The following is a 9,724-nucleotide window of genomic DNA, read 5'->3' as shown; positions in this document are numbered from 1 at the left end:
AAGATATTTGAAGAGGAAGCGATTAGACCCGGCATATCCTATAGGGTGCACCAGTACTAATTGTTAATAAGAAAATGGAAGTATGGAATTATGCGTCGATTAGCGAAAGCTTAACAAGTTTACTATCAAGAGCAAGTATCTATTACATCGACCCAATGATTTGTTCGATCAATTGCAAGAAGCAAAGTACTTTTATAAGATTGATTTAAGACTTGGTATTTCACCAATTGAAGATTAAACCTATGGATATATCAAAGATAATTTTCAGAACCAAGTACTGTTCTCGTATTGTCATTTGGATTAACCAATATACCAGTGATATTTGAACTTGATGGACAGAATCTTTAAGGAATATCCGAGTAAGCTAAAGTTGTGATATTTAAAGTCAACGGAGGACCATGCAAAGCATTTAATGATGACTGGAAAGTTGGAGAAGAAAGAAGTTGTATGAAATATAGTTCTTAGCATAAATAGTCAATGTAGAGAAGATCAAAAGAGATTCAGCAGAAGTTAAAATTACTATGAATGAAAAGAGACCAGAAACACCAACAAAAGTAAGAAGTTTTATCATGAGTCGGTTACTATTGGAAATTTGTGCAAGATTTCGTGAAAGTTGCAATATCTTGGACGAAGCTAATCAGGAAAAGCAAGAAGTTTTGTGAAATGGAGAAAGATGTAAGATCTATACGGGCCATAAGAGGTTGAAGTATGAATTCACGAGGAAAAGCAAAGATAGAGGAAAGCAATAACGGACATAGAAACTATACCGGAAGAATTTTCTATGGAATGTTATAAGTTGGAATTGGGAATCAGAGTTTATAATCCAAACAAGAGCAAGGATGGATAGTATGACCTTTTAGTCGAAGTTGTTAAGAGAAAGATAAGGAGATGTCAAAAGAAGATAATGGATCACGATGTTAGCAGTAGTGAGAGGAAATTTATGCGCCCAGGAGAATGATCACGATATCCCCAAGTTCTCTTCCAGCACTTGGAAGTTACAAGTAGAAGAATTAAGAAATGAGATGCCACAGGGAATTCATAGTATAAAGTATATACTCTATTGAAGAAATGCCAAAATATATGGAAATAAAAGAAAAACAGCGATAACCAGGTATAAGAAGGATATTTCAAAATGGATTAAAAAGTGTTGGACACGTCAAAGAATTAAGGTAAACTATTGAAGGCCTAATGGATAAGGCAGACCCAGGGAATGGTTTTACAAGAAGTGAATCGTGAAAGGTACCAGTGATGTTTATGGAGAAAAGGAATGAAATTATAAGAGTATGTACTGATTATCGGGAGTTTAACAAAACAATGAATAAGAAGAAGTGAGACCCTATAAAGAATTGATTACTTATAAGACCTAATTTAAGAAGTGTGTTATGTATTGAGAATTAACTTAAGATTTGGCCTGAGAAAATATCAGAGATTACGATTAAAGTGAGTTCAGAGCATTGCAAGCTCTGATGATATTATGTGAAATGACAAGTGTATCAAGTGGCTATAAGGAATTAAGGAATGTGGTGTATAAGGAGTATTTGGATAAGTAAATTGTATTTATTGATAACATCCTCAGCTACTCAAGGAAAAAGAGAGTCTGCGCGGGATGCCCAAGGATTTTTCTCTAAAAATCAGGAGGAAAACAACTATACGTTGAGTCTTCAAGAATGAAATTTTGACTAGGGTTAATAAAAGATTCTGAATTAACCCATTAATAACTACCTAAGCAAAGTTGTATGGTAACAGATGCCTTATGCTGACAGAAAGGATTGAATGTAATTAAGACCACCGAGAAGTTAGTAGACGAATTGGAAATAGTGAAATTTGAAGTTCAAATACTTAAAGGTGATAATACGTAAATATATGAGATTACTTTTTAGCCTTAATTAATAAAAAAAATAGAGTAAGAAATGTTTAAATATTTGGAAACCAAGTTGAAAACGAGCACCACCTATCATCCTAAAACGGAGAGTCAAAGTACGGAGGTGATTTAAGAAATGTAAGATATGTTAAAAAGTTGAGTTTTAAGGAAACACGGGAATGAATAGTTATCATCGATGTCAGCTTTGGAATGCTACTTTATCAAGATTCATGTGAACACAAGTATAGATCCTCATTTTTATTGAGATAAAGTGAGAGAAAGAAAGTTGTCAAATTCTAAATTAATTCAGCACACCAAGAGCGAAGTAATATTGATTGAAGCAGCTCGGAGTAGGCACAGGAAGAAGGCGAAATTGTATTGAAGGAAAATATGAGTATAGAAATAGGACCAGTAGTGTTAGTAAAAGTGTCATCTTGAAAGAGACCGGATAAGTCTGATTAGAAGGGACATATCAAGTCCTAAAATTAGTGAACCATTCGAGGTATTGATAGATATAAATAAAAGTTGTTCATGAGTTGATATTACCGTCACACCAGTGTGTACACCTAATATATTTTACTTATTAATGTTAAAGTGATAAGTATTGGGTTTGAATTAAGTGATTGCTCAGGAGCCAGTGGGGCTCTTGTCCAAGTTGTTCCGCATATAGTAATCAACCCAAATTCTTGATCGTCAAAGGCAAGTCCTTGGAAATGATTGCATACCTATTGTGAGTATGTTTGAACCCTCGAGTAGAAGGGTCTACATAGAAATTAGAGTCAAATATGCTTGACAAATATCCTCACTTGTGTAACCAGACCAGATTCTGAGGACATAATCTTTTAAGGGGGGGAGGATATAACGACTCGTGTATTCTTTTTGAATTATTTAATTGTGCAATTATGGAAATTATTAAATAAATAAAATATGTGTGTTGGTTTTGACCGCTATGTGTTTTTTGATTATTATCCATATGTGATTTATAGTGTACCGGGTTGTCCTCACGATTAATTATGAGATCGTATTGAATTGTTTTCACTTTCAAAAGTGGATTTAGTGCAAATTTATTTGCATAAATATTGGGAATGTTTCTAAAATTGTTTTTATGATTTTATAATTACAATAATTATTTTTAGGATTTTATAAAATTGAGAAATCAATATTTCATTAATTATTTATCTTTAAATGATTTCCTGAGTATGTTTAATGGTAAAATCCATATTTAATTCTAAAATTTTTCAAAAATTATGAAACTCATATTTATTGAAGTTTGGAATATTCTGAGAATTTTAAAATTATTTTGAAAATTTTCGGGATTAATTTCACCCGCGCCTTGTTTCATTTAATTGTTAAAAAGCGAGTATAAAGGGCACTTCGAAAATTGATCTAAAATTTTGAAAATTATGTTTTTATTAAGTTTGGGATATTTTTAACATTTTAAGACTGTTTCTGTAATTTTCTGAATTTATTTTAAGTGCAACTCGGATCATTAATTGTTAAATGCGGATATGAATTACGTTTCAAAAACACTTTGAAAATTAAGAAAAATTTATTTTAATAACTCTGAATTATTTGTGATATTTTAAAACTGTTTTGGTAATTTTAGGGTTAATTTTTACCAGTGGATTTGTTCGTTATTTCGCGATTACGGATAAAAATCTGGGCCTTACAGTCAAATTTGGACACGTGTTATCATTATATAAAAACCCCATAGAAACGTGGCAAGTGCTGATCAACTGAACTGCCAGGTGTTAAGTCTGCAGATAAATGTTAATTTCTAAAACATTATCAAGGCAATTTTTACTCTAATTGTTACATCAATCCCTAATCTATCACTCTTCTCTCACTTCACTTCTCTCATCTCTTCCTCTGTCTTTCTTCTCGTTTTTATCTATCCCCTCTTTCTCCTTCCCCGTAAGTGTATTCCCGATTTCTGGTGGTGCTTCGCCGTTATTTCGAATTCTGGTGAGCATACGCCCAGTACTTCCGTTTTTCCGGCGATTGTCGCCGCCTTGCTTCTTTGATTCAGCATGTAGCTTGTGTATCTTGTTGTTTGTGGGTCGTGTTGGTGTTATCGTCTCTGTTCCTTTGTTCCGGTGATTACCTCTGCATCGTTTTGCTTGCTCTCTGTTTATCCCCTGCTGTGCAATTGTTTGTGGTAGTGGGCGCGTGATGCGTGTGTTGTATGCTGTGTGGTTCGAGTGTTTTAAATTACTGATGTTTACTTTAATTTACTAACCGAATCATTATTTTGCAGAAAAACATATATTTGATTAAGTTTTGTGAAATAAAAATATGTTCGTGCAAGAATTTATTATTGGTGAAATTTATGTTGGAAATCCGAAATTAATTGGGTACCCGTAGATTTTGCCGCCGTCGACGATGAACTTTGGCGAGTCGACGGTGGACTGTGATGTTTATTCTGAGTCCTAATATTTTAAAATAAATTAATTCGTGAAATTATCTTTGAAACAAGAATTTGATTTTACACTAAAGTCGAGTACGTAGTTTAGTTGAGGAATTGTGATTGGAGTGATTGTTGGGTTAAATTGAGGATTGGAATTGTGGTTATTATGAATTGGATTGTTGTTATTGAATTGACGTCGATTGATGTTTCGACGGGTAGCCCGATAAATAAAGGGGACGCTGCCCGATTTCCGGGAAAATAGAACTACGGAAATACAGGAGCGTATCCAAGGATTATCAGGACGTCGGCGAGTATAAGTAAATACATATACGTATGTTCATACAGAACCTGATTGGATGTTGTGTTGTATGTTTTGACCAAAACAAAGTAACCCTAATTTCGTAAAATGACGAGTATACTTATTTTCTGAAAATGAACACTAGATTGATTTCGAGAATGTGAACCCTAATAGTTTTCTGTGTTATTCTAATATGAATAATTACGAGTCGGATTTGAATATCGTTGGGTAAGAATTAGTATCGAGGATATGTCAAGCACACCTAGACATCTAACGTAGGGTATTTCGACCCTGTAGGTTATAGTCGGGAACCTGAAAGTGGACGATGGACTAAAGATAACCTAGTGGTCAGTTGACGAGCTCAGTAGAGTTTCAACAAAAAGACCTGAGTGTCAAAGTCGAATCCAATGGGATCTAGTGGTTAGAAGTTAGAGCCTGAGTAGCAGAGTCGGCTCAGAGTTAATCAGTAATAGTTGTAAAGCCTTGTAAGGCAAGTATTTCTGAACATTTCTTCAAGACATATTACTAATGTTTTCGAACTGTTTTATAACATGTTGCTATTATTAAACATAACTCGTGTTTTATAATGCAAGTGTTTTAAACTACTTACCCTTGAACCCTGATTCTTTCTTGATTTTGAGCCGTTAGCCTTATTCTTTGTAAACCATCCTTTGTTGATCCTCAGATATCAAATCATACCAATATGATACTACTCCCCAAAGGTATAACTACCGAACACCAAACACTGAAACAAAATTGTTTGAAAACACAGAAACTTTTATACTGCAACCATTCTTTATAACATCAAAGAACTATACCTTAAAAAAAATCATTTCTGACCTAATACCGGATGTTGGTACAAATTGAAAACCATTTCTTATACATACCCTGAAATCCCCTTGAGATATCCATAAGTTTCCTTATGCTTTTATTCAAGTGTTTAACCATCGTTGATTATGAACTTGTTTTATTGAATTATATCGTTTATCATATTGAACTGCTTTAGGATTGGATAGTTTTTATATATGTGGACCAGATTCGTGGTCAGACCATACCAGTGGTCAAGTTAGGCCAATGTGTGCCTCGGATCCAGTAATTAGAGCAGTGATGTGTGCTTGCTCGGGGTTAGTGTGAGACTGATCAGCAGCCTAACCTTGGTTTTTAAAACTTAAAATGAATATCCAATTCTAATGATTAGTTAAAAAGCAACTTGATTCCTTTGAATCATCTTATTTGATCATTGTTTAACCTCAGTTATCACTATTATGACTTGCTGAGCTAGTTAGCTCACCTTTGCGATTCTTTTATATATTTTATAGTTGAAAAGAATATGGATGATAGTGAAGTTCCTCAGTCCAAAGTGCGGGCTAAGGTTCCAGTGAGTTGAATCGAGCTAGCAGAAGCTTCATGCGGTATAGAGATAATCAGATTGTAAGAATGATTTAATTATCAATTGTAAGTTAAATTAGTTGGGATTTGGTACGTTGTAATAAAGTTAAGGTTGTGGCTTATTTTCATACTTTAACCTATTGCGATCCGTGATTATGTAAAGCAAGGTCATTGCAAATAATATTTTATATATACATGTTTATATATTGAGTATGTGTTGTGGACCCCAAACTTCTGACCCGGGTTTGGAGGGCGCCACATCATGGGTGGATTTTCATACTTCATTGCTTTCATAGATGATCGATCTAGATTCAGATATGTGTATTTGATGAAACACAAGTCTGAAGCCTTTGAAAAGTTCAAAGAATATAAGTATGAAGTGGAGAAACAAACCAAACATAGTATTATAACTCTTCGATCAGATCGAGGTGGTGAATACTTGAATGGAGAGTTTCTAGCTTAACTCAAAGAAAATGGTATAGTCTCCCAGTGGACTCCTCCATATACTCCATAGTTGAATGGGGTATCTGAAAGGAGAAATCAAACTTTGTTAGACATGGTTCGGTCCATGATGAGCTATGTGAATCTTCCAGTATTCCTGTGGGGTTATGCATTGGAAACCTCAGCATATTTACTGAATAAGGTGCCTTCCAAATCTGTTCCTCAAACTCCATATGAGATACGGAAAGAAAGGAAACCGAGTCTTAAACACGTTAAGATTTGGGGATGTCCAGCTTATGTCAAGAAAGTTGACCCAGATAAGCTGGAATCTCGATCTGTAAAATGTAATTTTGTGGGATATCCTAAAGAGACTTTAGGGTATTACTTTTACACCGATCATCCGGTGTTTGTCTCCAGACATGCTACCTTCTTGGAAAAGCAGTTTATCCTTGAAGGAAATAGTGGGAGCAAAATTGAACTTGATGAAGTTCAAGAAGCACAAACTACTACGGATCAAGTGGAAACACCTGTTCAGACTGAACAACCTTCTGTGGAACAGCCCATTCATAGGTCAGGGAGAGTGTCTCGCCAACCTGAGAGGTATTATGACCTTGTCATTGAGAATGACAATGAGTTTTCAATCATTCATGATGACGACCCTGTAACCTATAGTGAGGCTATGAGTAGTGTTAACTCAAAGAAATGGCATAGTGCCATGAAATCTGAAATGGAATCTATGTATACCAACCAAGTATGGTCTCTGGTTGAGGCACCTGAAGGTGTTAAGTGATAAGTGGCATTTTATACCACTTAGAACGTCTTAAAATGGCTTAAATTGGTGTCTTGAAATCAAGTATTTTGTGTATTTGATGCGTTTTTCTAGTGTTTATGCATTTCAGGGTATTAGTTGCATTTTGGAGGAGGAATCATCAAGAATAAGCCTTGGCATGTGTTCACCATTGCGAGAGGAAAAGAACGGGCAGATTACGGCGAAGAAACGGAGCAAACCTGGAAATTTTCCAGTAGGGTCCTGCGCGCCCGCGCAGCAATGCTGAGCGGCCGCGCAGCAGCCTTGCGCGCCCGCGCAGAAATGCTGAGCGGCCGCGCAGGGTCGGGGAAAAAGATATATTATTTTAGACTTCTACTTCTGTTTGGCTTCCAACTTCTATGTAATCTGAGTTTTATGGGACTATTATGTAGGTATATTTGAGACGTTTTTCATAGAGTATTAAGAGGAGATTATGTTTTAGATTGTGTTTTGCAAGAAGCGAAGGAGATAAGGAAGAAGACCGATTTAGCACACAGCAGCGAAGAGGAAGCATATATTCTTGTGATTCTTGTTTCGTTGTAACGTTGGATGCTAGTTTTCTTGCTTTGACTTATTTACTCTTGTGACATACTCTGTTTTAATATAATCAGTTTAGTTATTATTTTCTTGTGTTTGTTTATCATGATTTCATATGAACCCATGATGGCGATAAGTTCTATTATAGGCTAATCGTGATCATGGGGTTGTAACGGATTTATTATGGAATTCTTTAGTTAATTGTTTAATACTTTAGTATGTGATGATTGCATTATATCTAGTATTGGTTGTGCGTATTCGTCTTATGTACGTCGCGAACATATAAGATAGGGTGTTAATCTCTTGTGAAGCGACGGTGGATCTTGAGATTTAGAACTTGCCATGCTAGCATAGGTTCATGTATGTTGTGCATGATTAGTGGGTAATTCTAACAGTTTTATTTGCCCTATGTAATCAAAAAGGGATAACTTGTGCTTAAATCGTTGTGTTGTCAATTTCTGTAGACCTATAGGAACTCAACATAATTGATGACTATTCAACTTCTATCTTAATTGTGGATGTTTGGTAGAATGGTATTAGTTCAATGAAAGTTGGCTTTTATCAGTTTCGTGTTATTCGATTAATATCATCACTGTCACATGCTAAAGGTAATAACAATGGTTATAGAAGGAAGTAATAATGAAGTTGTGATCTCATGAGTGTTTTATTATTGATAAATTGAAGTGTTAGTTAAGTGGTTAATTAAGTAGTTAATTATAGTTAATATTTAATCAACAATTTTAAGTGTTATTATCTTAACATTGAGAAGTAGTCATACATTGGTGAGTGAGTTAAATTAGACAATAAATTAGTATGAGTCTCTGAGGGAACGAACTAGAAAGTATTCTATATTACTTGCGAACGCGTATACTTGCGTGAATATTAGTGCGTGATTTCGCCCTAACAAGTTTTTGGCGCCGCTGCCGGGGACTCGGCGTATTTGTTTAGTTTATGTACTTACCATCATTGGTCATTAGGACTCAGTGATTAGGACGTAGTAGTTAATTACTCTTTTCGGTTGTGTTTCAGGTACTTTAGCAAACGTTTATGCAAACTCGTTCTCGTGCTCGCAAGAGGACCTTAGATACAGCTGAGGAGAAAGACGAAGTTCTTGATACACCGGAGAAGTTAGATTTTGAGGATTCGGATTCAGGAACTGAGCAGAAAGAACCAGTAAATATGGGAGATCGTATTGTTTAAGCTGATCCAGCTCTTATGGATTTTTCTCGGCCTAAAATTGATGACATTCAGTCAAGCATCCTTCATCCGGCTATTCAAGCTAACACCTTTGAGATCAAGCCGGGCACTATTCAGATGGTGCAGAATTCTGTTTCTTTTGGAGGAGCGGCAACTGAAGACCCCAACATGCACATAAGGAATTTTGTCGAGATCTGCAGCACTTTTAAGTATAATGGCGTGACTGATGAGGCTATCAAGTTGAGGCTTTTCCCATTCTCACTGAGGGATAAAGCTAAAGACTGGTTACATTCTGAACCAGCTGGGTCAATCACTACGTGGCAAGATCTTGCGCAAAAGTTTCTGGTGAAGTTTTATCCAATGGCAAAGACTGCTGCTATGAGGAGTGCTCTTACTCAATTTGCGCAGCAACCTACAGAATCTATGTGCGAGGCTTGGGAACGCTACAAGGAAATGTTGAGAAAATGTCCACATCATGGAATGCCGGATTGGATGGTAATCACTGGTTTTTATAATGGTTTGGGGGCCCAATCTCGGCCCATGCTCGATGCAACAGCTGGAGGCGCCTTATGGGCTAAAAGCTATACTGATGCATATAATCTTATCGAGACGATGGCTGCAAATGAGCATCAAAACCCAACTCAGAGGATGACGTCAGGCAAGGTAGCAGGTATTCTGGAAGTTGATGCAGCCACCGCTATTGCAGCCCAGCTCCAAGCGCTATCAATGAAGGTTGATTCTCTGGCTACGTATGGAGTTAATCAAATAGCTATGGTTTGTGAGCTT

The 9,724-nt window shown here is 36.0% G+C and overlaps 1 non-coding gene across 1 annotated transcript; it reads right to left on the bottom strand.

The window, feature by feature from the left end:
• Positions 1 to 9,313: 9,313 nt before the first annotated feature.
• On the bottom strand, positions 9,314 to 9,420 carry LOC141687763 (small nucleolar RNA R71). Its single transcript, XR_012561247.1, has one exon. It is a non-coding gene; the product is annotated as a small nucleolar RNA R71 (small nucleolar RNA).
• Between the last annotated feature and the right edge of the window lie 304 nt (positions 9,421 to 9,724).

This window comes from Apium graveolens, chromosome 9 (genome assembly GCF_009905375.1).
Source record: "Apium graveolens cultivar Ventura chromosome 9, ASM990537v1, whole genome shotgun sequence".
NCBI lineage: Eukaryota > Viridiplantae > Streptophyta > Magnoliopsida > Apiales > Apiaceae > Apium > Apium graveolens.
Note: the sequence above shows the minus strand (reverse complement) of the source record. Positions and strands in the feature narration are given on the sequence as shown.